This window comes from Oncorhynchus mykiss, chromosome 2 (assembly GCF_013265735.2).
Source record: "Oncorhynchus mykiss isolate Arlee chromosome 2, USDA_OmykA_1.1, whole genome shotgun sequence".
NCBI lineage: Eukaryota > Metazoa > Chordata > Actinopteri > Salmoniformes > Salmonidae > Oncorhynchus > Oncorhynchus mykiss.
The window spans coordinates 8,913,805-8,940,329 of NC_048566.1; the positions used below are offsets into that span (position 1 = coordinate 8,913,805).

General features: G+C 45.4%; 1 protein-coding gene across 4 annotated transcripts in view; it reads left to right on the top strand.

Annotated features, from left to right (window-relative positions):
• Nucleotides 1-26,525, top strand: part of LOC110518388 (FH1/FH2 domain-containing protein 3-like) — a 252,091-nt gene that overhangs the window by 93,446 nt on the left and 132,120 nt on the right. The gene's annotated exons all lie outside the window — the stretch shown is intronic.

Below are 26,525 nucleotides of genomic sequence, written 5' to 3' on the forward strand. Positions count from 1 at the left end.
AATTGGACAACGCTAATATTGCTGCTGTGCCGCGATACAAAGCGCCTGTGTCTCACTGATATCGCTATCGGGTTTCCACACCTTGACGACTCAAAACAAAGACCAAACAAGTGTTGAATGTGAGTCAGACTCGTCACATGGTGGTGTCTCACAGCCAGCAGGACTACAATACACCTTTATTCTTCCCCAGGCACATGGAGAAAACTGCTGTTTTAGGGGCAGGTCAATGGATTCTCTTAACCTCTACTGTCTCTAAGCATTAGAATGATATTCTGGTCTGTGATATGACTGATATGTTGTCTCACCTAGCTCCCTTAAGATGAATGCACTAATGGGTAACAGTGTCTGAATAATTACTCAAATGTAAATGTAAATTTATTATTATTTACCTTTATTTAACTAGACAAGTCAGTTAAGAACAAATTCTTATTTTCAATGACGGCCTAGGAACAGTGGGTTAACTGCCTGTTCAGGGGCAGAACGAGTTGAGTGAGGACACTAAAAAAGATAAATTAACATGGGAGAGAGTCAATGTCATTTCATTACACAATAACACATCTGTCCTGTAGTGAAGGAGTCCCAGAGGAGTAGTGTTTCACAACAGAGCAAATCTGAGGGAGTACCTGTAGCTCTCATGCCATCTGTGAGACAAGGACACCAGTGAGGAGGAGGAGGAGGAGTGAGCGGGATAAAGGGTACTGTTGGCAGCCAGCTCTGCTCCTCCGCATGTTCCAAGGCCCTGCAGCCCATATTTCAACAGACCTCACAACAGACCTCACAACAGACCTTACAACATACCTCATAACAGACCTCACAACAGAACTCACAACAGGCCTCACAACAGACCTCACAACAGGCCTTACAACAGACCTCACAACAGACCTCATAACAGACCTCACAACAGACTTCACAACAGGCCCCAAAACAGACCTCACAACAGACCTCACAACAGACCTCACAACAGACCTCACAACAGGCCTCACAACAGACCTCACAACAGACCTCACAACAGACCTCACAACAGGCCCCAAAACAGACCTCACAACAGACCCCACAACCGGCCCCAAAACAGACCTCACAACATGCCTCACAACAGACCTCACAACAGACCCCAAAACAGACCTCGCAACAGACCTCACAACAGACCTTAGAACAGAACTCACAACAGAACTCACAACAGGACTCACAACAGACCCCAAAACAGACCTCGCAACAGACCTCACAACAGACCTTAGAACAGAACTCACAACAGAACTCACAACAGGACTCACAACAGACCTCACAACAGGCCTCACAACAGGTCTCACAACAGACCTCACAACAGACCCCAAAACAGACCTCACACTGCATTCACAGGAAATTGGAGTCACATGGATCTCTGGGAGATCTCTGCTCTGGTTTTCTCTCTGTCTGAAAAGTGCCCAGTGAACCGAATGAATAGTGTTTTTATGAGTCTATTTGTTTTCTAGCCTGTGGTCAGAAACTGAGTTTGAACCAGTGATATTTCTATTCAGGCTACCATCCCCATTCATTTGTCTGTCATGGGATGTAGTGTTGTGTGATACGATGTCTTGACTACTGTCAAACACAGAACATAGAGAATTATTCTTCCTTCCAATAGGGATAGTTGCTGCAAGCATCATGATATAATAGCAGTCTGAAAATGAAGCGAATCAATGTAATGAACAATGACCAATGGTGTTTGGATAGAGTTGACCTCATCTGACTCCCAGTCAGTCCCTCTACAATACAATAATGAATGGCTCAAAACAACTGTTGACACTTCACATTCACGTTAGCTTAAGCTAGACCAGCTATCACTGAGGTCCACCAGGGATGGCTGGATCAAGGAAAGGACTGCATCTCAAATGGTACTTGATTCCCTATGCAGCCATTTGGGCCCTGGTCAAAAGTAGTGCACTACATAGGGAATGTGATACCGTTTGAGACTCAACCCCAAACTCCTTTTGGGAAATAAACAGAGTGATAGATGGGGTAATGTAAGCATGAGGGATCCAACAGCAGTCACCTGTAGCAGCTTTGGTCTTGGCAGGCAGAGTAAACACTGGGGAGCAGGAGGACCTATGCCTGACCTCAGTGTCAAACACCCCAATATGGATCACTTCAGTGAGGGAGGCAGGCTTGTCCTCACCCTTACCTCCACCCATACCAATATCTTCTCTCTCTCTCTCTCTCTCTCTCTCCCGCTCTCTCTCTCTCTCTTTCTCTCAACCTCCTATTCTTATATTTGACCAGGATGGACACCACACTCCAGTTATGTAACGCTGTGTTATGAATTCTCTGTGGTTTCAGAGTTATTTTGTCTCGACTGCCACTCGATGTAAAAAAACAAAAAGGCCAATATGGTAATGTGGGTTAACTGTGTGGATGAGACAGGAACAACTACAGGCCGACGCAAAGACACAAAGATAGATTCATTAAAACGTTGAAGCTTTCCACGGTTTGGCTGTTTACAGCTAAGGCCTCCTGGCTCGTGTGACAAAGCGGGGTCACAGCCGGCCCCAGTCCGCCCCGCGAACAGACTGGGAAGTCAGCTGACAGTCACTCACACACACACACACACACACAAACACACACACACACACACACACACACACACACACACTCACACACAGTCCTCTCAGTCCTTCCCACTGATGTGGCAGAACGCACAGCAGAGGGACAAAGACATGGAAGACATTAAGGCTGGCTAAAAACAACAAGCTAAGTGCAGGCTCCCTCTCCGCAATGCAAACACAAAGTGTTCAAACTCAGCTGCAAATATACACATTTTGACTTGGACGGCGGGGGAGGCTGGTTTTACTTTCATATTTATATAAGCGCCTGTTTCACAGGATGCAGAGCCATAGGCATTTAGTGGGTTCCATAAGCTGTGTTAACATCAAGATGAAACCGACTGAAAATGACATTAAGATCAGGGGTTGACATAAGCATGTTGGTGTCGAGGTAGTAAGTTAGAATGTGGTAGAAACCATCCTGACGTCTGCTGCCCAGAATGTGCCAATGTTTGGAAAGTTTTTGACTATATGTGCATTCCAAATGGCACCCTATTCCATATATCAGGGCTACCCAACCCTCTTTCTGGAGAGCTACTGTCCTGTAGGTTTTCAGTCCAACCCTAATTTATCATATCTGATTCAGCTAGTTAAGGTCTTGCTGAGCAGCTAATAAGTCGAATCAGGTGTGTTAAATTAAGGTTGGACTGAAAACCCACAGGACGGTAGATCTCCAGGAAGAGAATTGGACTGAAAACCCACAGGACGGTAGATCTCCAGGAAGACGGTTGGACTGAAAACCCTCTGCCCTATATACTCCCTATGGGACCTGGTTAAAAATACGACGACGAGGCCTCCAGAGGGTGGGACCTATGCTGTATTCCAAATCAGAGTCCCAAATTGCACCCTTTTTCCCTATTTAGTGCACTACTTTTGGTCAAAAATAGTTCACTATTTTGGAAATAGGGTGCCATTTGAGATGGAAACTGATTGGATGTATTTTCTTCTAATTGCTTGCATACTGTATTGCTTATCTAATCATCACCCCTACAGTGGTGCCAGGGGGTAAGGGTTTAGGGGTGTAAGGAGTATGGGCTAGGGGTATCTGGAATTCAGGGTGGCATTGTACATCCATTGGTCCCCTAAAGCAGGCGTCGGCAACACCCGCAGCTGAACCTAGTTGCCTACCTCTGCCCTAAAGCGAGTCTCCCAACCAAGTTCAAATTAGCAACATGAGGAATGCCATGTGATGATTATGTTACATCCAAACACTCCTCGGGTTTCAGATCATATCCCTTTTTAAAAGGCTGACCTTTCTAAACATGACTATTCTAGAACCTCTGAATTTCTAGAACTATGAAGGACCACTTCATGAAAGTATATACAGTATCTATCTGGACCAATGGCCTTCCTTTGACTGCAGCTTCTAAAAGCCTTTCTACTTTTGGCTTTATAGGACCTGGTACTTTGAGTCAGCAAGACAGATGAGGGGTCTTCACCACTCTAAACAGACCCAAGAGTGAGAGTGCACACTGGGCATAGACGTCAGTTCAACCTCTAGTTTTGATTTACATTTGGTTAAGTTGTCAAATAAGGTGAATTCAATGTGAAATCAACAAAAACAATTCACCATGTCATTGGATTTAGGTTAAAAGTTGGGGGAAAAAAAGACGAAACGTCCTTATGTTGATGACAAATCCGATTCGTTTTCCACGTTGATTCAATGTCATCAAATAGATTTTGTGGGTTGAAATGAGGATGACGTGGAAACAACATTGATTCAACCAGTTTCTGCCCAGTGGGTGATGATTGATGGGGAAATCCCGGGCACCCCAATATTTGTTCAAAATGACACCCTATTCCCTATATAGTGCACTGCTTATGATCAGGGCCCATAGGGATGTAGCCCTAGTGGGTGGATCAAAGTTGTTTTCCTCAAACCTTTATTGCTAACAGAGTGAGATGTGGGGTCTGACTCTGAAGCTGTCTGACTGGCTGTTAACAAATGACTAGCGGTTGGATTGTGCTTCTGGCGGAACTACAATATACAGTGCCTTCATAAGGTATTCAGACCCCTTGACTTTTTCCACATTTTGTTACATTACAGCCTTATTCTAAAATGGATTAAATGTAAAAAATCTTCCGCAATCTACACACAACACCCCATAATGACAAAGCGAAAACAGGTTTTTAGAAATGTGTGCAAATGAATAAAAAACATAAATACCTTATTTACATAAGTATTCAGACCTTTTGCTATGAGACTCGATATTGAGCTCAGGTGCGTCCTGTTTCCATTGATCATCATTGAGATGTTTTTACAACTGTCTATATAAGTACACCTGTCTATATAAGATCCCGCAGTTGACAGTTCATGTCAGAGCAAAAAATCAAGCGGTCGGATGAATTGTCCGTAGAGCTCTGAGACAGGATTGTGTAGAGGCACAGATCTTGGGAACGGTACCAAAAAAGGTCCCCAAGAACACAGTGGCCTCCATCATTGTTAAATGGAAGAAGTTTGGAACCACCAAGACTCTTCCCAGAGCTGGCCGCCCGGCCAAACTGAGCAATCGGGGGAGAAGGGTCTTGGTCAGGGAGGTGACCAAGAACTTGTTTATCACTGAGAGAGCTCTAGAGTTCCTCTGTGGAGATGGGAGAACCTTCCAGAAGGACAACCATCTCTGCAGCACTCCACCAATCAGGGTTCTATGGTAGAGTGGCCAGACGGAAGCCACTCCTCAGTAAATTGCACATGACAGCCCGCTCGGTTTGCCAAAAGGCATCTAAAGACTCTCAGACCATGAGAAACAAGATTCTCTGGTCTGATGAAACCAAGATTGAACTCTTTGGCCTAGAAGCCAAGCATCACATCTGGAGGAAACCTGGCACCATCCCTACGGTGAAACATGGTGGTGGCAGCATCATATTGTGTGGATGTTTTTCAGTGGCAGGGACTGGGAGGCTTGTCAGAATTGAGGGAAAGGTGAACGGAGCAAAGTATAGAGAGTTCCTTGATGAAAACCTGCTCCAGAGCGCTCAGGACCTCAGACTGGGGCGAAGCTTCACCTTCCAACAGTACAATGACCCTAAGCACACAGTCAAGACAACGCAGGAGTGGCTTTGGGACACGTCTCTGAATGTCCTTGAGTGGCCCAGCCAGAGCCCGGACTTGAACCCGATTGAACATCTCTGGAAAGACCTGAAAATAGCTGTGAAGCAACACTCCTCATCCAACCTGACAGAGCCTGAGAGGATCAGCAGAGAAGAATAGCAGAAACTCCCCAAATACAGGTGTGCCAAGCTTGTAGTGTCATACCCAAAAAGACACACGGCCGTAGTTGCTGCCAAAGGTGCTTACACAAAGTACTGAGTAAAGGGTCTGAATAGTTATGTAAATGTGATATTTCAGTTTTGTATTAATAAATTAGCAAACATTTCTAAAAACCTGTTTTTGCTTTATAAGTTTTATTTATTTATTTTATTTAACCTTTATTTAACTAGGCAAGTCAGTAAAGAAACTAATTCTATTTACAATGACGGCCTACTGGGGAACTGCCTTGTTCAGGGGCAGAATGACAGATTTTTAACTTGTCAACTCAGGGATTCGATCCAGCAACCTTTCGGTGACTGGCCCAGCGCTCTAACCACTAGGATACCTGTCACCGTCATTATGGGGTATTGTGTGTAGATTGATGAGGGGGAAATTTTTTTTTAGGAATAAAGCTGTAATGTAACAAAATGTGTAAAAAGTCAAGGGTTCTGAATACTTTCCAAAGGCACTGTTTCTCTCTCTGTCTGCAGGTTGCAGGCCAGACAGTGTGTCTTTTCTTTAGGGAGACAATCACCTCTTGATTAAGCATGGAGGCTGCAGGAGCTGTTGATATGAGGGAGTCAGAGGTGGCTGTTTGAAGATGAAGCCTGAGATAGGAACCTCTGGTTACCCATGGGGAGAACCACATATTACCCTGCTTCTCCTTAGTTCCATGTTCAGCTCATCAAAATGGAGACCAGATGCCGATGGATGATAGACAGATTGTGGATTTCATAATGGATTTCACAAAGTCATGTAAAGCAAATGGTTCATTGTGATTAGATAATACATTTTATGCCCCTCCCCATTCAATTTAGAAGGGATGATTATCTCTTTTGTCAACACACGTATGATGACTTTATAAACAGCGTGGCTTTGCTTTTTCTTATTCTCCCATAGGTTCCCTGAAGGTCCTTCTGATTCTCATTGTTGTAGATAAGTGTGTGGTAGTTTGTGGGTGACCAGAAGAGTTATTGTATACATGGGCCTTCCTGAGAGGATAACTGACTGTCAATCAACGGCTGTTCATGAGTTATGTTGCCATGCCTCACATAACAACCATTGCAGCCATGTTAACCTATTGTCAGTCCAACACAGAGAGGGTAATGTTAGGCATTTGATTGGTTGTCTCAAACAAAACTACTTTGGACTTTGCACAGTACTATTTGTCATTCTATCTGACAGCATGCCAAAGATTGTACTAAGACTTTCACAAGTTTTTTCCCTCTATTTATTTTCCTAAACCACAAAGACAAAAAGGCTGTTTTAATCTACGATACAAAATGATAAGCGCATGAGAATGTAAACCCTGCCTTACATTACGCCCCATTATCAAATAAAATGAACCTAACAACAGCCCACTTGGATGTATCCACATGAAATATCACAGCTCCATTAGCCTGACATGGTCAACAAACATTTCTCCCTCCATGCGGATACCATCGTCCCTGCCTCACTGTTTGTTTTACTCATTCAGGCTGCATCCCAAATGGTACCCTATTCCCTACATAATGCACTACTTTTGATCAGACCCCTATGGGCCCTGGTCAAAAGAAGTGCACTATATAGTGAAAAGGTTGCCATTTGAGACTCATTTCAGTCTGAATATGCTCCTTCCTCCCCTCTCCCCAGTTCAATAGTATGCAAATCAAAGCGTTCCTCCAACAGCCCGCCAAACAGAGGAGGACATTTGTGGGCCTGTAATTGCGCTAGCTGCAGTGTACTCTGGCTGGCTTATCTAACCCCTACTTTTCCTTTTAAATCATGGAAGATTTAGAATACATGGAGGTTATGCCGTCCTCTGTTTAAATCCCACAGTATGTCCTCTCTGTTTCAGGTCTTTGTGGAAGCTAGCTGGGTCCATCACCCAGCATCAGATTTATCTGCACCAGATCAGAGCCAAACTCAGATCCCAGCATCAGATTTATCTGCACCAGATCAGAGCCAAACTCAGATCCCTCCATCATCCAGCATCAGATTTATCTGAACCAGATCAGAGCCAGACACAGATCCCTCCATCACCCAGCATCAGATTTATCTGCACCAGATCAGAGCCAGACACAGATCCCTCCATCACCCAGCATCAGATTTATCTGAACCAGATCAGAGCCAGACACAGATCCCTCCATCACCCAGCATCAGATTTATCTGAACCAGATCAGAGCCAAACTCAGATCCCTCCATCACCCAGCATCAGATTTATCTGAACCAGATCAGAGCCAAACTCAGATCCCTCCATCACCCAGCATCAGATTTATCTGAACCAGATCAGAGCCAAACTCAGATCCCTCCATCACCCAGCATCAGATTTATCTGAACCAGATCAGAGCCAAACTCAGATCCCAGCATCAGATTTATCTGCACCAGATCAGAGCCAAACTCAGATCCCTCCATCATCCAGCATCAGATTTATCTGCACCAGATCAGAGCCAGACACAGATCCCTCCATCACCCAGCATCAGATTTATCTGCACCAGATCAGAGCCAGACACAGATCCCTCCATCACCCAGCATCAGATTTATCTGAACCAGATCAGAGCCAGACACAGATCCCTCCATCACCCAGCATCAGATTTATCTGAACCAGATCAGAGCCAAACTCAGATCCCTCCATCACCCAGCATCAGATTTATCTGAACCAGATCAGAGCCAAACTCAGATCCCTCCATCACCCAGCATCAGATTTATCTGAACCAGATCAGAGACAAACTCAGATCCCTCCATCACCCAGCATCAGATTTATCTGAACCAGATCAGAGCCAAACTCAGATCCCTCCATCACCCAGCATCAGATTTACCTGAACCAGATCAGAGCCAGACACAGATCCCTCCATCACCCAGCATCAGATTTATCTGAACCAGATCAGAGACAAACTCAGATCCCTCCATCACCCAGCATCAGATTTACCTGAACCAGATCAGAGCCAGACACAGATCCCTCCATCACCCAGCATCAGATTTATCTGAACCAGATCAGAGCCAAACTCAGATCCCTCCATCACCCAGCATCAGATTTATCTGAACCAGATCAGAGCCAAACTCAGATCCCTCCATCACCCAGCATCAGATTTATCTGAACCAGATCAGAGACAAACTCAGATCCCTCCATCACCCAGCATCAGATTTATCTGAACCAGATCAGAGCCAAACTCAGATCCCTCCATCATCCAGCATCAGATTTACCTGAACCAGATCAGAGCCAAATTCAGATCCCTCCATCACCCAGCATCAGATTTACCTGAACCAGATCAGAGCCAAACTCAGATCCCTCCATCACCCAGCATCAGATTTACCTGAACCAGATCAGAGCCAAACTCAGATCCCTCCATCACCCAGCATCAGATTTATCTGAACCAGATCAGAGACAAACTCAGATCCCTCCATCACCCAGCATCAGATTTATCTGAACCAGATCAGAGCCAAACTCAGATCCCTCCATCATCCAGCATCAGATTTATCTGAACCAGATCAGAGCCAAATTCAGATCCCTCCATCATCCAGCATCAGATTTATCTGAACCAGATCAGAGCCAAACTCAGATCCCTCCATCACCCAGCATCAGATTTATCTGAACCAGGTCAGAGCCAAACTCAGATCCCTCCATCACCCAGCATCAGATTTATCTGAACCAGATCAGAGCCAAACTCAGATCCCTCCATCACCCAGCATCAGATTTATCTGAACCAGATCAGAGCCAAACTCAGATCCCTCCATCACCCAGCATCAGATTTATCTGAACCAGATCAGAGCCAAACTCAGATCCCTCCATCACCCAGCATCAGATTTATCTGCACCAGATCAGAGCCAAACTCAGATCCCTCCATCACCCAGCATCAGATTTATCTGCACCAGATCAGAGCCAAACTCAGATCCCTCCATCATCCAGCATCAGATTTATCTGCACCAGATCAGAGACAAACTCAGATCCCTCCATCATCCAGCATCAGATTTACCTGAACCAGATCAGAGCCAAACTCAGATCCCTCCATCACCCAGCTCACCCTTTACCTGTAGGACTTCTCTAGAGGGTTTAGAACCGTGCTTCAGCACCCATAGCATCCCATAGAGTCGGTGCAGTTTTGAGAGTACAGACCTATTTCCTGATTGGGCCATTATCTAGTAGCTGGTCAATGATACTGATGGAATGGAGACAGAATATAGCAGGTATAACATGAGAGGTTTAAAAAGGGCACCCAACCATGAAATGCACTCTGAATCAGTGAAATGACTTCATGCATCCATGCCTTTGATATAGTATCTGGCAAGGAATGAAAGTGTACCCCCACCCCCTGCCCCACCCCTCTCTAAAGTAGTTAAACACCAAAACAACTCTTACCAGGTGTGGTGGAATTTACTGGAATCTCACTCCCTCCTCCCAGTCTGTTGAGACTTTGTTGACTCCTGTTCATCAGTGGCACGATAATCCACCCAGAGAATGTGGCTCAATACTATTTTCAGGACTGTTATGGGTCAGTGAAGTCTTATACCTGTACTGTACTGTACTGTACTGTAGGCCTTCAGAGTCCACTGTTCACCACCATAGTCCACAGTTTATTGAGGTGTGTTGTGTTTATTAGTAGTGTTTCCTCAGTCAGGGAAGTGTATGGACTGTGACTGTTCTATTCTAAAGTGTTCCATGGCTGAGGGTTCCAGTTCCAACAGTTCTTGGGTCTGTTGTTGATAAGAACACTGTTATCAAAGGATACGTCCCATGGTACCCTATTCTCAATACTGTGCACTACTTTTGACCAGTGCCCTATGTGCCTACAGATGTAAGATCTTAATTTGAGCCAGTTTGCTACAGCAGGAAAATAATTCTTCAGCAATAGGAAATTATTATTTGGATTATAATTAATTTACATTTTTGTAGGGGTTGATACATTTTTCATTAGGGAAAATCAAGTCTTAAATGTCAAAGTGAAAACTTCAGAAGCCTTTTTGCTCAAATACACAACTGCTTGCTCAAATACACAACAAGTTGAACAGTTTTCCTGCAACCGGGTGTGAAATTAAGATCCTACATCTGTTTAAGGGAATAAGGTGGCATTTGACATGAAGGCAACCTCTCCGTCCGTCCTCAGAGGCAGCAGTACTCAGGAGTTTTAACATGAAGGCAACCTCTCCATCCATCCTCAGAGGCAGCAGTACTCAGGAGTTTTAACATGAAGGCAACCTCTCCGTCCGTCCTCAGAGGCAGCAGTACTCAGGAGTTTTAACATGAAGGCAACCTCTCCATCCATCCTCAGAAGCAGCAGTACTCAGGAGTTTTAACATGAAGGCAACCTCTCCATCCATCCTCAGAGGCAGCAGTACTCAGGAGTTTTAACATGAAGGCAACCTCTCCGTCCATCCTCAGAGGCAGCAGTACTCTCCATCCGTCCTCAGAGTCAGCAGTACTCAGGAGTTTTGACATGAAGACAACCTCTCCGTCCGTCCTCAGAGTCAGCAGTACTCAGGAGTTTTAACATGAAGGCAACCTCTCCGTCCATCCTCAGAGGCAGCAGTACTCAGGAGTTTTGACATGAAGACAACCTCTCCGTCCGTCCTCAGAGGCAGCAGTACTCAGGAGTTTTAACATGAAGGCAACCTCTCCGTCCATCCTCAGAGGCAGCAGTACTCAGGAGTTTTGACATGAAGGCAACCTCTCCGTCCGTCCTCAGAGTCAGCAGTACTCAGGAGTTTTGACATGGTGCTGTGATTGATCTTAACCACTACCAGGTGCTTAGGAAAGGTTTTGGGGGTAATGGTAATGGAGGTGGAGGGAGGGAGGGCGGTGGAGGGAGGTGGAGGGAAGGAGGGTGGTGGAGGGAGGGAGGTGGAAGGGAGGGAGGGTGGTGGAGGGAAGGAGGGTGGTGGAGGGAGGGAGGTGGAAGGGAGGGAGGGCGGTGGAGGGAAGGAGGGTGGTGGAGGGAGGTGGAAGGGAGGGAGGGCGGTGGAGGGTTGGAGGGGGTTTCTTAATGTAAAAACATCAGATGGTTCTAACTCTGGTACCAAAGTGTGAGGCTGATGGTGTCTGAGCTTGTTAAGGTGTGATCGTACAGGACCACTGCTTGTTGAAATGTGGTTGTTATGGAACCGAAAGAACAGCCCCCAAACTCAATACAGGGTATTGTAGATTATTTCAAAAAGGTGCTGTAGGGTTTTCGGGCGCTGTGTGGAAACAGTTCATTCACCAACACTTCCACTCTATGTAATCCATATACCATGTTTATAGCACCATTACCCAAGCAGGTTTGACACCTGTCTATTGAGCTAGGGTTGGAACGTTATTTATTTGGATTTATTCATTTATTTTGGAGGCACTCTTATCCAGAAAGACTTACAGTAGTGAGTGCATACATTGTCATGTTCATTCGTACTGGTCCCCCGTGTGAATTGAACTCACATCCCTGGTGTTGCAAGTGCCATGCTCTACCAACTCATAGCAGGCTGTCTGTAAGAAGGTCAGGTATCGAGGGCAGTGTGTGTCTGTGAGCCAGCACTGCAGGTATGGATGATGTTCCCTCGTCTTCTCTCTGTAGTGGGGAGAGGAATAGAAAACTACAATGGATATTTTCATTCAAGTCAATGTCCCATGATGGGTGGGTAGTTATACAATTGAAGTCGGAAGTTTACATGGTCTCTCTCTCTGCAACATCCCACTCTCTCTCACACCACCTCTCTCTCTTCCCCCTACACCCAGGCTCTGTTAGGCAGGTCATACATTCCTAGAGGAGTTCTCTCCTCATGTCCAGAGTATAGAGGGAGTGAAGTTCACAGGAGAACAAAGGAACCTCGTCCACATCACAGAACTTGAGACCTGAACGATTTCCATGTTTGGGAGAATTTGTACACGGTCGGGGAAGAATCCAGCTACGACCGGTCCATTTTGTTTAATGTTCGTGAAACTCATGAGAGACAATACAGCCACATTACCATAACCCTGTTTATACAAGAGTCTCAGTTGTGAGGCTTGCATCTAATTGTTGTATAAAATGAATGAGTAAAGATGAAACTATTTGTGAAATGATGTAATGTGATTATAAAATGTTTAATGAAGGAACCTCCAATTTCCTTTGGAGTTTAACTAAATCATTGGCCCGCCCCATGAGCAAAGACATTGATCTGGCATCATGGGACAGCCACTTTCTGCTGTTACGAATATAACCCCCACTGGGAGGAATTCCCTTCAGGCCAGCTTACCTCGATTACCACGAGAGGGCTAATGTTTGAGACCAGACCAGCTTACCTCGATTACCACGAGAGGGCTAAGGTTTGAGACCAGACCAGCTTACCTCGATTACAACAAGAGGGCTAAGGTTTGAGGAGAAACCATAAACCTGAGTATAAGCTAAGGTTGTAATGGTTGTTGAAACTCTGAGACTTACGCTACCGACAGAATAAGAGAAAATCTTTCATACTAATTACTAGTCTGCAGCTAGGAAGTCTATACCATTGAATGCGAAGGCCGACAACCGCCGAAACACCTATTCTATAACAACATTGCTGAATGTTACTCTGAACTATGCATTCTAACCACGGAAGAGAGAGCGAGGGCGGACAAACTCTCCAACAGAAAGACAAGATGATCCCAACAGAGATCACGACGACACACTGACTGTAAATATATATATTGATTGCAATTATTCCCGAATGAGTGAGCGTTCATGTGCAAAGGATTAGCATTTCAATGAATATGATTATCAAGTGTGTAGTGATTCATTTTCGTAATTCCCGCCTTTCTCAGTCTACACCCACTTCCCTTTTGTCCACCAAGCCGAAATACCGGTTTAGCCCACTAGGACACATCCCCTATCATTTCTGTTACGGTGCGTGAATGAGGACCCAAAAGCGAATTAACTTAAACAGAGCCTCTTTAATTACCAAACATAGGTAGGCTCAGACGGACCGGCAGATTCCGACAGGACAAGACAAGGTTACAGCAAACATGACGACAGTCTGGTTCAGGCATGAAACACAACAAACAAGAATCCGACAAGGACAGGAACAAAAACAGAGAGAGATATAGGGGACTAATCAGAGGGAAAAGGGGAACAGGTGGGAGAAGGGGTGACGAGGTAGTCAAAAGGAGACAAGGAACAGCTGGGGGAAAGCGGGGGAGAAAAGGTAACCTAACAACGACCAGCAGAGGGAGACAGGGTGAAGGGAAAGGACAGAGACAAGACACAACATGACAGTACATGACAGTACCCCCCCACTCACCGAGCGCCTCCTGGCGCACTCGAGGAGGAAACCTGGCGGCAACGGAGGAAATCCTCGATCAGCGCACGGTCCAGCACGTCCCGAGAGGGAACCCAACTCCTCTCCTCAGGACCGTACCCCTCCCAATCTACGAGGTACTGGTGACCACGGCCCCGAGGACGCATGTCCAAAATTCTACGGACCCTGTAGATGGGTGCGCCCTCGACAAGGATGGGGGGGGGGGGGGGAAGACGAGCGGGGGCGCGAAGGACGGGCTTGATGCAGGAGACATGGAAGACCGGGTGGACGCGACGAAGGTATCGCGGAAGAAGAAGTCGAACTGCGACAGGATTAATGACCCGAGAAATACGGAACGGACCAATGAACCGCGGGGTCAACTTGCGAGAAGCCGTCTTAAGGGGAAGGTTCTGAGTGGAGAGCCAAACTCTCTGACCGCGACAATATCTAGGACTCTTAGTTCTACGCTTATTAGCAGCCCTCACAGTCTGCGTCCTATAACGGCAAAGTGCAGACCTGACCCTCTTCCAGGTGCGCTCGCAACGTTGGACAAAAGCCTGAGCGGAGGGGACGCTGGACTCGGCGAACTGAGATGAGAACAGCGGAGGCTGGTACCCGAGGCTACTCTGAAAAGGAGATAGCCCGGTCGCAGACGAAGGAAGCGAGTTGTGGGCGTATTCTGCCCAGGGGAGCTGTTCTGACCAAGACGCAGGGTTGCGAAAAGAAAGACTGCGTAAGATGCGACCAATAGTCTGATTGGCCCGTTCTGCTTGACCGTTAGACTGGGGGTGAAAGCCGGAAGAGAGACTGACGGAAGCCCCAATCAAACGGCAAAACTCCCTCCAAAATTGAGACGTGAATTGCGGACCTCTGTCCGAAACGACGTCTGACGGAAGGCCATGAATTCTGAAAACATTCTCGATGATGATTTGTGCCGTCTCTTTAGCAGAAGGAAGCTTAGCAAGGGGAATGAAATGAGCCGCCTTAGAGAACCTATCGACAACCGTAAGAATAACAGTCTTCCCCGCTGACGAAGGCAGTCCGGTGACAAAATCTAAGGCGATGTGAGACCACGGTCGAGAGGGAATAGGAAGCGGCCTGAGACGGCCGGCAGGAGGAGAGTTACCGGACTTAGTCTGCGCGCAGACCGAACAAGCAGCCACGAAACGACGCGTGTCATGCTCCCGGGTGGGCCACCAAAAACGCTGGCGAATGGAAGCAAGCGTACCCCGAACGCCAGGGTGGCCGGCTAACTTGGCAGAGTGAGCCCACTGAAGAACGGCCAGACGAGTAGGAACGGGAACGAAAAGAAGGTTCCTAGGACAAGCGCGCGGCGACGGAGTGTGAGTGAGCGCTTGTTTTACCTGCCTCTCAATTCCCCAGACAGTCAACCCGACAACACGCCCCTCAGGGAGAATCCCCTCGGGGTCAGTGGAGGCTACTGAAGAACTGAAGAGACGAGACAAAGCATCAGGCTTGGTGTTCTTAGAGCCCGGACGATAAGAAATCACGAACTCGAAACGAGCGAAAAACAGCGCCCAACGCGCCTGACGCGCATTAAGTCGTTTGGCAGAACGGATGTACTCAAGGTTCCTATGGTCAGTCCAAACGACAAAAGGAACGGTCGCCCCCTCCAACCACTGTCGCCATTCGCCTAGGGCTAACCGGATGGCGAGCAGTTCGCGGTTACCCACATCATAGTTACGTTCCGACGGCGACAGGCGATGAGAAAAATACGCGCATGGGTGGACCTTGTCGTCAGAGAGGGAGCGCTGAGAAAGAATGGCTCCCACGCCCACCTCTGACGCGTCAACCTCGACAACGAACTGTCTAGAGACGTCAGGTGTAACAAGGATAGGAGCGGATGTAAAACGATTCTTGAGGAGATCAAAAGCTCCCTGGGCGGAAACGGACCACTTAAAGCACGTCTTGACAGAAGTAAGGGCTGTGAGAGGAGCTGCCACCTGACCGAAATTACGGATGAAACGACGATAGAAGTTCGCGAAGCCGAGAAAGCGCTGCAGCTCGACGCGTGACTTAGGGACGGGCCAATCAATGACAGCTTGGACCTTAGCGGGATCCATCTTAATGCCTTCAGCGGAAATAACAGAACCGAGAAATGTGACGGAGGAGGCATGAAAAGTGCACTTCTCAGCCTTCACAAAAAGACAATTCTCTAAAAGGCGCTGGAGGACACGTCGAACGTGCTGAACATGAATCTGGAGTGACGGTGAAAAAATCAGGATATCGTCAAGGTAAACGAAAACAAAGATGTTCAGCATGTCTCTCAGGACATCATTGACTAATGCCTGAAAGACAGCTGGAGCGTTAGCGAGGCCGAAAGGAAGGACCCGGTATTCAAAGTGCCCTAACGGAGTGTTAAACGCCGTCTTCCACTCGTCCCCCTCCCTGATGCGCACGAGATGGTAAGCGTTACGAAGGTCCAACTTAGTGAAAAACCTGGCTCCCTGCAGGATCTCGAAGGCTGAAGACATAAGAGGAAGCGGATAACGATTCTTCACTGTTATGTCATTCAGCCCTCGATAATCTATGCAGGGGCGCAGAGACCCGTCCTTCTTCTTGACAAAAAAAAACCCCGCTCCGGCGGGAGAGGAGGAGGGGACTATGGTACCGGCGTCAAGAGCTACAGACAAATAATCTTCGAGAGCCTTACGTTCGGGAGCCGACAGAGAGTATAGTCTACCCCGGGGGGGGGGTGGTTCCCGGAAGGAGATCAATACTACAATCATACGACCGGTGTGGAGGAAGAGAGGTGGCCCTGGACCGACTGAACACCGTGCGCAGATCGTGATATTCCTCCGGCACCCCTGTCAAATCACCAGGCTCCTCCTGTGAAGAAGAGACAGAGGAAACAGGAGGGATAGCAGACATTAAACATTTCACATGACAAGAGACGTTCCAGGAGAGGATAGAATTACTAGACCAATTAATGGAAGGATTATGACAAACTAGCCAGGGATGGCCCAAAACAACAGGTGTAAAAGGTGAACGAAAAATTAAAAAAGAAATGGTTTCACTATGATTACCAGAAACAGTGAGGGTTAAAGGTAGCGTCTCACGCTGAATCCTGGGGAGAGGACTACCATCCAGGGCGAACAAGGCCGTGGGCTCCTTTAACTGTCTGAGAGGAATGTCATGTTCCCGAGCCCAGGTCTCGTCCATAAAACAGCCCTCCGCCCCAGAGTCTATTAAGGCACTGCAGGAAGCTGACGAACCGGTCCAGCGTAGATGGACCGACAAGGTAGTGCAGGATCTTGAAGGAGAGACAGGAGTAGTAGCGCTCACCAGTAGCCCTCCGCTTACTGACGAGCTCTGGCCTTTTACTGGACATGAAGTGACAAAATGACCAGCGGAACCGCAATAGAGACAGAGGCGGTTGGTGATTCTCCGTTCCCTCTCCTTAGTCGAGATGCGGATACCTCCCAGCTGCATGGGCTCAGCACCCGAGCCGGCAGAAGAAGATGGTAGTGATGCGGAGAGGGGAGCGACGGAGAGCGCGAGCTCCTTTCCACGAGCTCGGTGACGAAGATCAACCCGTCGCTCAATGCGAATAGCGAGTTCAATCAAGGAATCCACGCTGGAAGGAACCTCCCGGGAGAGAATCTCATCCTTTACCTCTGCGCGGAGACCCTCCAGAAGACGAGCGAGCAAGGCCGGCTCGTTCCAGCCACTGGAGACAGCAAGAGTGCGAAACTCAATAGAGTAGTCTGTTATGGATCGATTGCCTTGACATAGGGAAGACAGGGCCCTGGAAGCCTCCTCCCCAAAAACAGATCGATCAAAAACCCGTATCATCTCCTCCTTAAAGTCCTGATACTGGTTAGTACACTCAGCCCTTGCCTCCCAGATTGCCGTGCCCCACTCACGAGCCCGTCCAATAAGGAGAGATATGACGTAGGCGACACGAGCAGTGCTCCTGGAGTAAGTGTTGGGCTGGAGAGAAAACACAATATCACACTGGGTGAGGAACGAGCGGCATTCAGTGGGCTCCCCAGAGTAACACGGCGGGTTATTGATTCTGGGCTCCGGAGATTCGAAAGCCCTGGAAGTGGCCGGTGGATCGAGGCGGAGATGGTGAACCTGTTCTGTGAGGTTGGAGACTTGGGTGGCCAGGGTCTCAACGGCATGTCGAGCAGCAGACACTTCCTGCTCGTGTCTGCCTAGCATCGCTCCCTGGATCCCGACGGCTGAGTGGAGAGGATCCGAAGTCGCTGGGTCCATTCTTGGTCGGATTCTTCTGTTACGGTGCGTGAATGAGGACCCAAAAGCGAATTAACTTAAACAGAGCCTCTTTAATTACCAAACATAGGTAGGCTCAGACGGACCGGCAGATTCCGACAGGACAAGACAAGGTTACAGCAAACATGACGACAGTCTGGTTCAGGCATGAAACACAACAAACAAGAATCCGACAAGGACAGGAACAAAAACAGAGAGAGATATAGGGGACTAATCAGAGGGAAAAGGGGAACAGGTGGGAGAAGGGGTGACGAGGTAGTCAAGAGGAGACAAGGAACAGCTGGGGGAAAGCGGGGGAGAAAAGGTAACCTAACAACGACCAGCAGAGGGAGACAGGGTGAAGGGAAAGGACAGAGACAAGACACAACATGACAGTACATGACAATTTCCTTGTAACCATATCTACTTTGTTTGTTTGTATGTGCATTTCTGTGACTATTTTGTTAGTGAACTTCTTTGGGGTACCCCCCCTTCTTCTCAATTTCCGCATAAAGACATACCCTAATCTAACTGCCTGTAGCTCAGGCCCAGAGACAAGGATATGCATATTCTTGGTATCATTTGAAAGGAAACACTCTGAATGTTGTGGTAATGTGAATTGAATGTAGGAGAATATAACACAATATATCTGGTAGAAGAAAATATAAGGAAATAAACATACGTTTTCTGTTTTTTATTGTTGCTGCATCATCTTTCAAATGACCAAGATACATATAGGATGCTGTAGATGATTTGAATGAAGAACATAAGATGGCAACAAGCTGAGCAAGTTTTGGACAGATAACTTCTGTCCAAAACAACCAAACATACATATAGGATGCTGTTAAAATATCTGAAAGTTATATTAGGAAAATTCTAACTTTGTAATCTGAATATTTTCCTTGGTGCCCCGACATCCTAGTTCATTCCATTTACCTGATTAGTTATTCACGTAATAATAATTACAGAGAGTTGATTTGATAAACTAACAGTCTTCAGTTTAATGATGCCAAAGACACGACAACATACACCTTCACCAAATACAGTTAAACTCAGTCTTTCACAATTCCTGACATTTAATCCTAGTAAAAATTCCCTGTCTTAGGTTAGTTAGGATCACCACTTTATTTTAAGAATGTGAAATTTGATTTCTTTCATCACATTCCCAGTGGGTCAGAGGTTTACATTGTAACGGTTTTGACTTGAGGTTATTATTTATAGGGGTGCCAGGTAGGTTGTGCCTACCAGAGAAAACATTGGTTTCTCCTTTTGTTTTGGGAGGGAATGAGTCCCATCTGGTCCGTCAAGTCTACACCAATACAAAGGACTTATGTAAAAGTCAGGATGGAAATAAATGTTTCATAAACCCTTAAAACATTGGAAATAACTTCAAAAACAACTGTATTATTTTGCGTGGGTTGTATTACCAACATAAATGATTACACACACATATAATAATATAAAACAATGAGTTCTGGTTCCTCCAGAAATGTCCTGTACCTCGGGCCTAAAAAGAGTCCAGCCCGGTAAAGAAGTTCAGGGAACTCAAGTGACCTTAGTCACACTATGTTTGTCCGTTCATACAAGTGTAGCGTACACCCAGTATTAATCATACAATCAATATAACAATTATTTTACCACACAACTATAAAGCGTATCAACTCTTACTAAGTCCTCAACTACAACTAAGTACATAAATCATCACAGTATACATCACATCAAAACAAATGAAATACCGTATACAGAAAGTTTGTAGTCAGTCGGTCAGTCAGACAATCCAATCCGCCAACAGATCTCCAGCGGAGAAAGGCCACGAAGAACAGAGAGGTGTAGTCCACGGACGCAAAGAGTGGCTCCGATCCTGGGTAAACTCTATTAGGCTACAAAACACACGTTTAACAGCAACAAAACAAACGGAATAGAGAAGCTTCAGAACTGAGGGATGAACACATCCTCAATCACGTCTCCATCACAACCCCAGTTTTGCGCAGCTGATGCTGGCTATTTAATTGGGAATTAAAGGGAAAGCACCCTATTGGAAGGAGAAGCACTGAGACGGTTCAGAAAAATTCAGGGCCGTCACAACATACACTCAATTAGTATTTGGTAGCATTGCCTTTAAATTGTTTAACTTGGGTCAAACGTTTCGGGGAGCCTTCCACAAGCTTCGCACATTAAGTTGGGTGAGTTTTGGCTCGTTCCTCCTGACAGAGCTGGTGTTGTGTCAGGTTTGTAAGCCTCCTTGCTCGCATACGCTTTTTCAGTTCTGACCACAAATTCCACAAATTCTATAGGATTGAGGTCAGGGCTTTGTGATGACTACTCCAATACCTTGACTTTGTTGTCCTTAAGCCATTTTGTCACAACTTTGGAAGTATGTTTGGGGTCATTGTCCATTTGGAAGACCCATTTGCGACCAAGCTTTAACTTCCTGACTGATGTCTTGAGATGTTGCTTCAATATATCCACCTCATTTTCCTTCCTCATCTAGCCATCTATTTTGTGAAGTGCACCAGTCTCTCCTGCAGCAAAGCACCCCCACAACATGATGCTGCCACCCCGTGGTTCACGGTTGGGATGGTGTTCTTCGGCTTACAAGCCTTTATTCTCCAAACATAACGATGGTCATTATGGCGAAACAGTTCTATTTTTGTTTCATCAGACCAAAGGACATTTGTCCAAAAAGTACGATCTTTGCTCCATGTGCAGTTGCAAACCGTAGTCTGGCTTTTTGATGGATGTTTTGGAGCAGTGGCTTCTTCCGTGCTGAGCGGCATTACAGGTTATGTCGATATAGGACACGTTTTACTGTGGATATAGATACTTTTGTACCGGTTTCCTCCAGCATTTTCACAAGGTCCTTTGCTGTGGTTCTGGGATTGATTTGATCTTTTCACACCAAAGTACATTCATCTCTAGGAGACAGAACGCGTCTCCTTCCTGAGCGGTATGATGGCTGTGTGATCCCATGGTGTTTGTACTTGCGTACTATTGTTTGTACAGATGAACGTGGTACCTTCAGGCATTTGGAAATTGCTCCCAAGAATGAACCAGACTTGTGGAGGTCAGCAAAAAAGCATTCTAAGATCTTGGCTGATTTCTTTTGATTTTCCCATGATGTCAAGCAAAGAATTACTGAGTTTGAAGGTCGGCCTTGAAAAACATCCACAGGTACACCTCCAATTGACTCAAATGATGTCAATTAGCCTACCCGAAGCTTCTATATAATATAATTTTCTGGAAATTCACAGGCTGTTTAAAGGCACAGTCAACTTAGTGTATGTAAACTTCTGACACACTGGAATTGTGATACAGTGAATTATAACTGAAATAATCTGTATGTAAACAATTGTTGGAAAAATTACTTGTGTCATGCACGAAGTAGATGTCCTAAGCGACTTCCCAAAACTATAGTTTGTTGACAAGAAGTTTGTGGAGTGGTTGAAAAACAAGTTTTAATGACTCCAACCTAAGTTTATATAAACTTCCGACTTCAACTGTATTTCTATGAGAGAAAATCTCCCTGTCTGTCCATTATCCACGTCCTCTAATAGTTATGTATGTCTAAAGGGGCCTTGTTGGATATTGTGACGACCTCTTTAAGAGGGGATCAGCTATTCCCTCTATGGAACTGCAGCAATTTGAAACGGCCTGTTTCACTGGGAATGTTTTAGCTAAATGTGGTTTGTTTTACAATTTATTGAGTTGAACAATGAATGGGGATTTTGGTGGATTTAAGTATGCTTTTAAACACACCCGCACGCACACACACACACACACACACACACACAGACACACAGACACACACACACACACACACACACACAGTGAAGTTGCTTATTGACTGGCTCCCCTGCTGAGGATGACCCAGTAGATAGCTCCTAATTGTCCTTCATGGTGAGAGAAGAGCAGAGCTGATCGGGGTTGTCATCAACACATTAACATGGTGACAGTGATAAGAAGAGCAGAACAGGGTTGTCATCAACACATTAACATGGTGACAGTGATAAGAAGAGTAGAACAGGGTTGTCATCAACACATTAACATAGTGACAGTGATAAGAAGAGCAGAACAGGGTTGTCATCAACACATTAACATGGTGACAGTGATAAGAAGAGCAGAACAGGGTTGTCATCAACACATTAACATAGTGACAGTGATAAGAAGAGCAGAACAGGGTTGTCATCAACACATTAACATGGTGACAGTGACTAGAAGAGTAGAACAGGGTTGTCATCAACACATTAACATGATGACAGTGATAAGAAGAGCAGAACAGGGTTGTCATCAACACATTAACATGGTGACAGTGATAAGAAGAGCAGAACAGGGTTGTCATCAACACATTAACATGGTGACAGTGATAAGAAGAGTAGAACAGGGTTGTCATCAACACATTAACATGGTGACAGTGACTAGAAGAGTAGAACAGGGTTGTCATCAACACATTAACATGGTGACAGTGACTAGAAGAGTAGAACAGGGTTGTCATCAACACATTAACATGGTGACAGTGACTAGAAGAGTAGAACAGGGTTGTCATCAACACATTAACATGGTGACAGTGACTAGAAGAGTAGAACAGGGTTGTCATCAACACATTAACATGGTGACAGTGATAAGAAGAGTAGAACAGGGTTGTCATCAACACATTAACATGATGACAGTGATAAGAAGAGTAGAACAGGGTTGCAATCAACACATTAACATGATGACAGTGATAAGAAGAGTAGAACAGGGTTGTCATCAACACATTAACATGGTGACAGTGATAAGAAGAGCAGAACAGGGTTGTCATCAACACATTAACATGGTGACAGTGACTAGAAGAGTAGAACAGGGTTGTCATCAACACATTAACATGATGACAGTGATAAGAAGAGTAGAACAGGGTTGTCATCAACACATTAACATGGTGACAGTGATAAGAAGAGCAGAACAGGGTTGTCATCAACACATTAACATGGTGACAGTGATAAGAAGAGCAGAACAGGGTTGTCATCAACACATTAACATGGTGACAGTGAATAGAAGAGTAGAACAGGGTTGTCATCAACACATTAACATAGTGACAGTGATAAGAAGAGCAGAACAGGGTTGTCATCAACACATTAACATGATGACAGTGATAAGAAGATCAGAACAGGGTTGTCATCAACACATTAACATGGTGACAGTGATAAGAAGAGCAGAACAGGGTTGTCATCAACACATTAACATGGTGACAGTGATAAGAAGAGCAGAACAGGGTTGTCATCAACACATTAACATGATGACAGTGATAAGAAGAGCAGAACAGGGTTGTCATCAACACATTAACATGATGACAGTGATAAGAAGAGCAGAACAGGGTTGTCATCAACACATTAACATAGTGACAGTGATAAGAAGAGCAGAACAGGGTTGTCATCAACACATTAACATGGTGTCAGTGATAAGAAGAGCTGAACAGGGTTGTAATCAACACATTAACATGAATATTACCACAGACATGAATATTACCAGCAGGTACAGACAGCAGAGACATGAATATTACCAGGCAGGCACAGACAGCAGAGACATGAATATTACCAGGCAGGTACAGACAGCACAGACATTACTATTACCAGGCAGGTACAGACAGCACAGACATTAATATTACAAGGCAGGTACAGACAGCACAGACATGAATATTACCAGGCAGGTACAGACAGCACAGACATTAATATTACAAGGCAGGTACAGACAGCACAGACATGAATATTACCAGCAGGTACAGACAGCACAGACATTAATATTACAAGGCAGGTACAGACAGCACAGACATGAATATTACCAGGCAGGTACAGACAGCACAGACATTAATATTACCAGCAGGTACAGACAGCAGAGACATGAATATTACCAGCAGGTACAGACAGCACAGACATTAATATTACCAGCAGGTACAGACAGCACAGACATTAATATTACCAGCAGGTACAGACAGCAGAGACATGAATATTACCAGCAGGTACAGACAGCAGAGACATGAATATTACCAGGCAGGTACAGACAGCACAGACATTCATATTACCAGCAGGTACAGACAGCACAGACATTAATATTACCAGCAGGTACAGACAGCACAGACATTAATATTACCAGCAGGTACAGACAGCACAGACATTAATATTACCAGCAGGTACAGACAGCACAGACATTAATATTACCAGCAGGTACAGACAGCACAGACATTAATATTACCAGGCAGGTACAGACAGCACAGAGACCAACACTCAATGTCTTTTTATACACTCAAGTGATGATAAAAGACAGTAGTATCAGGATATTAGAGGCTACGTCCCAAATGGTCCGATATTCTCTGGCACCAAATGGGCCCTGGTCCAAATGAGTGCACTATATAAGAATTAGGGTTCTGTTATGATCAAGTCAGATTAAAGGTAACAGTAAAATAGATTTTCCCCCCATGGCAAGAGTCAGTCTTCTGTGTAATCCTGCCCAACTCCCATGTTTGATCTTATTTCTTAGTTATATTTTTCTTTCTTTATAGTCGTCATTCTAACTATTTAAGTCATTTGTCATGTTTGGTTTACTGTAATAATGTCTCCCTCTCTTTCCCTTCAGTAAGATATGATCTACTCCCATACAGAATGTCAATCACTTCCTTTTAAACGGTGCCAGAGACCTCTATCACTCTGGAAGAAACACACACACACACTGGATCCTCCATCCGCGTTGCTTCACAGGGCTTAGTTCAGACAGAGAAAGACAGAATCCTCTGAGGAACTTGCTTGTCATTAGTGGTATAACTGTTCTCCCATCACCATAACTGTGGGAAAGATAATATGATAATACAGTCAGTAAATCAGAGTGTGTGAAGTCTGAGCGCCATCAGACATGTTGTTTGTTATGATGTGAGAAGAGGCAGAGGCACGGCGGGCAGAGCGCTTGTTCTGTTCCTCGTCATAGCTGGCAGTTTTATGGGCATAACTTATTCCTGCTCGTACAAGACAATCTGGAGCAGATTGTGTGGTCGGGGTGTGAGACTTTGAAAATAAATCCACAATTCCACCATGAATGCAGTCAGTACAGTGATCAGAGTTGAATTATATCACTACTTTTCCAGCCAGGCTTCAAATCAAACCTTTCTCCATAACTAGACTTACGTTTTCTACATGTACTTATATTTGAGCTTTATTGTGTTCCCTGAGAGGCCTTATGCCCCCTGTAATGGAAATCTTTAAACCTCCCCAATATGAATGTGTTGTCCTGTATGTGCGGTTAGTTAGTCATCATACCGTGCACATCTTCAGCATCATTCTCTGGAGGTGGTATGCTTTGTTGACATTGTTTGTGTAACTCTGGATCTTAATCACTCCTTTATCTGTGTGTTTTTCCATGTTCTCCTGGTGCGATGGCTGCTGTTGGCTAAATAAGGTGAGAGCACACATCACATTCTTTCTTTCTTTGGTATTTTGGTGGGGGGGGGGGGGGGGGTCAGCTTTAAAATTGCATATAGATTGTGGATTCAATCAATGTAATTGTCTGCTGCATCATTTCCAATCCCCCATATAATAGTTGTTTTCTAAATGTGTTTCCTTTTTTATTATTTCCACCTAATCCTACCAGCCCTCCCCTTACTGGAGTAAACTAATGGACAACAATACTGAGGCTTCTACTTCCAGCTTTACATACTATATACATTTCCCCCTAATCCTACCAGCCCTCCCCTTACTGGAGTAAACTAATGGACAACAATACTGAGGCTTCTACTTCCAGCTTTACATACTATATACATTTCCACCTAATCCTACCGGCCATCCCCTTACTGGAGTAAACTAATGGACAACAATACTGAGGCTTCTACTTCCAGCTTTACATACTATATACATTTCCCCCTAATCCTACCAGCCCTCCCCTTACTGGAGTAAACTAATGGACAACAATACTGAGGCTTCTACTTCCAGCTTTACATACTATATACATTTCCCCCTAATCCTACCGGCCATCCCCTTACTGGAGTAAACTAATGGACAACAATACTGAGACTTCTACTTCCAGCTTTACATACTATATACATTTCCCCCTAATCCTACCAGCCCTCCCCTTATTGGAGTAAACTAATGGACAACAATACTGAGGCTTCTACTTCCAGCTTTACATACTATATACATTTCCCCCTAATCCTACCAGCCCTCCCCTTACTGGAGTAAACTAATGGACAACAATACTGAGGCTTCTACTTCCAGCTTTACATACTATATACATTTCCCCCTAAT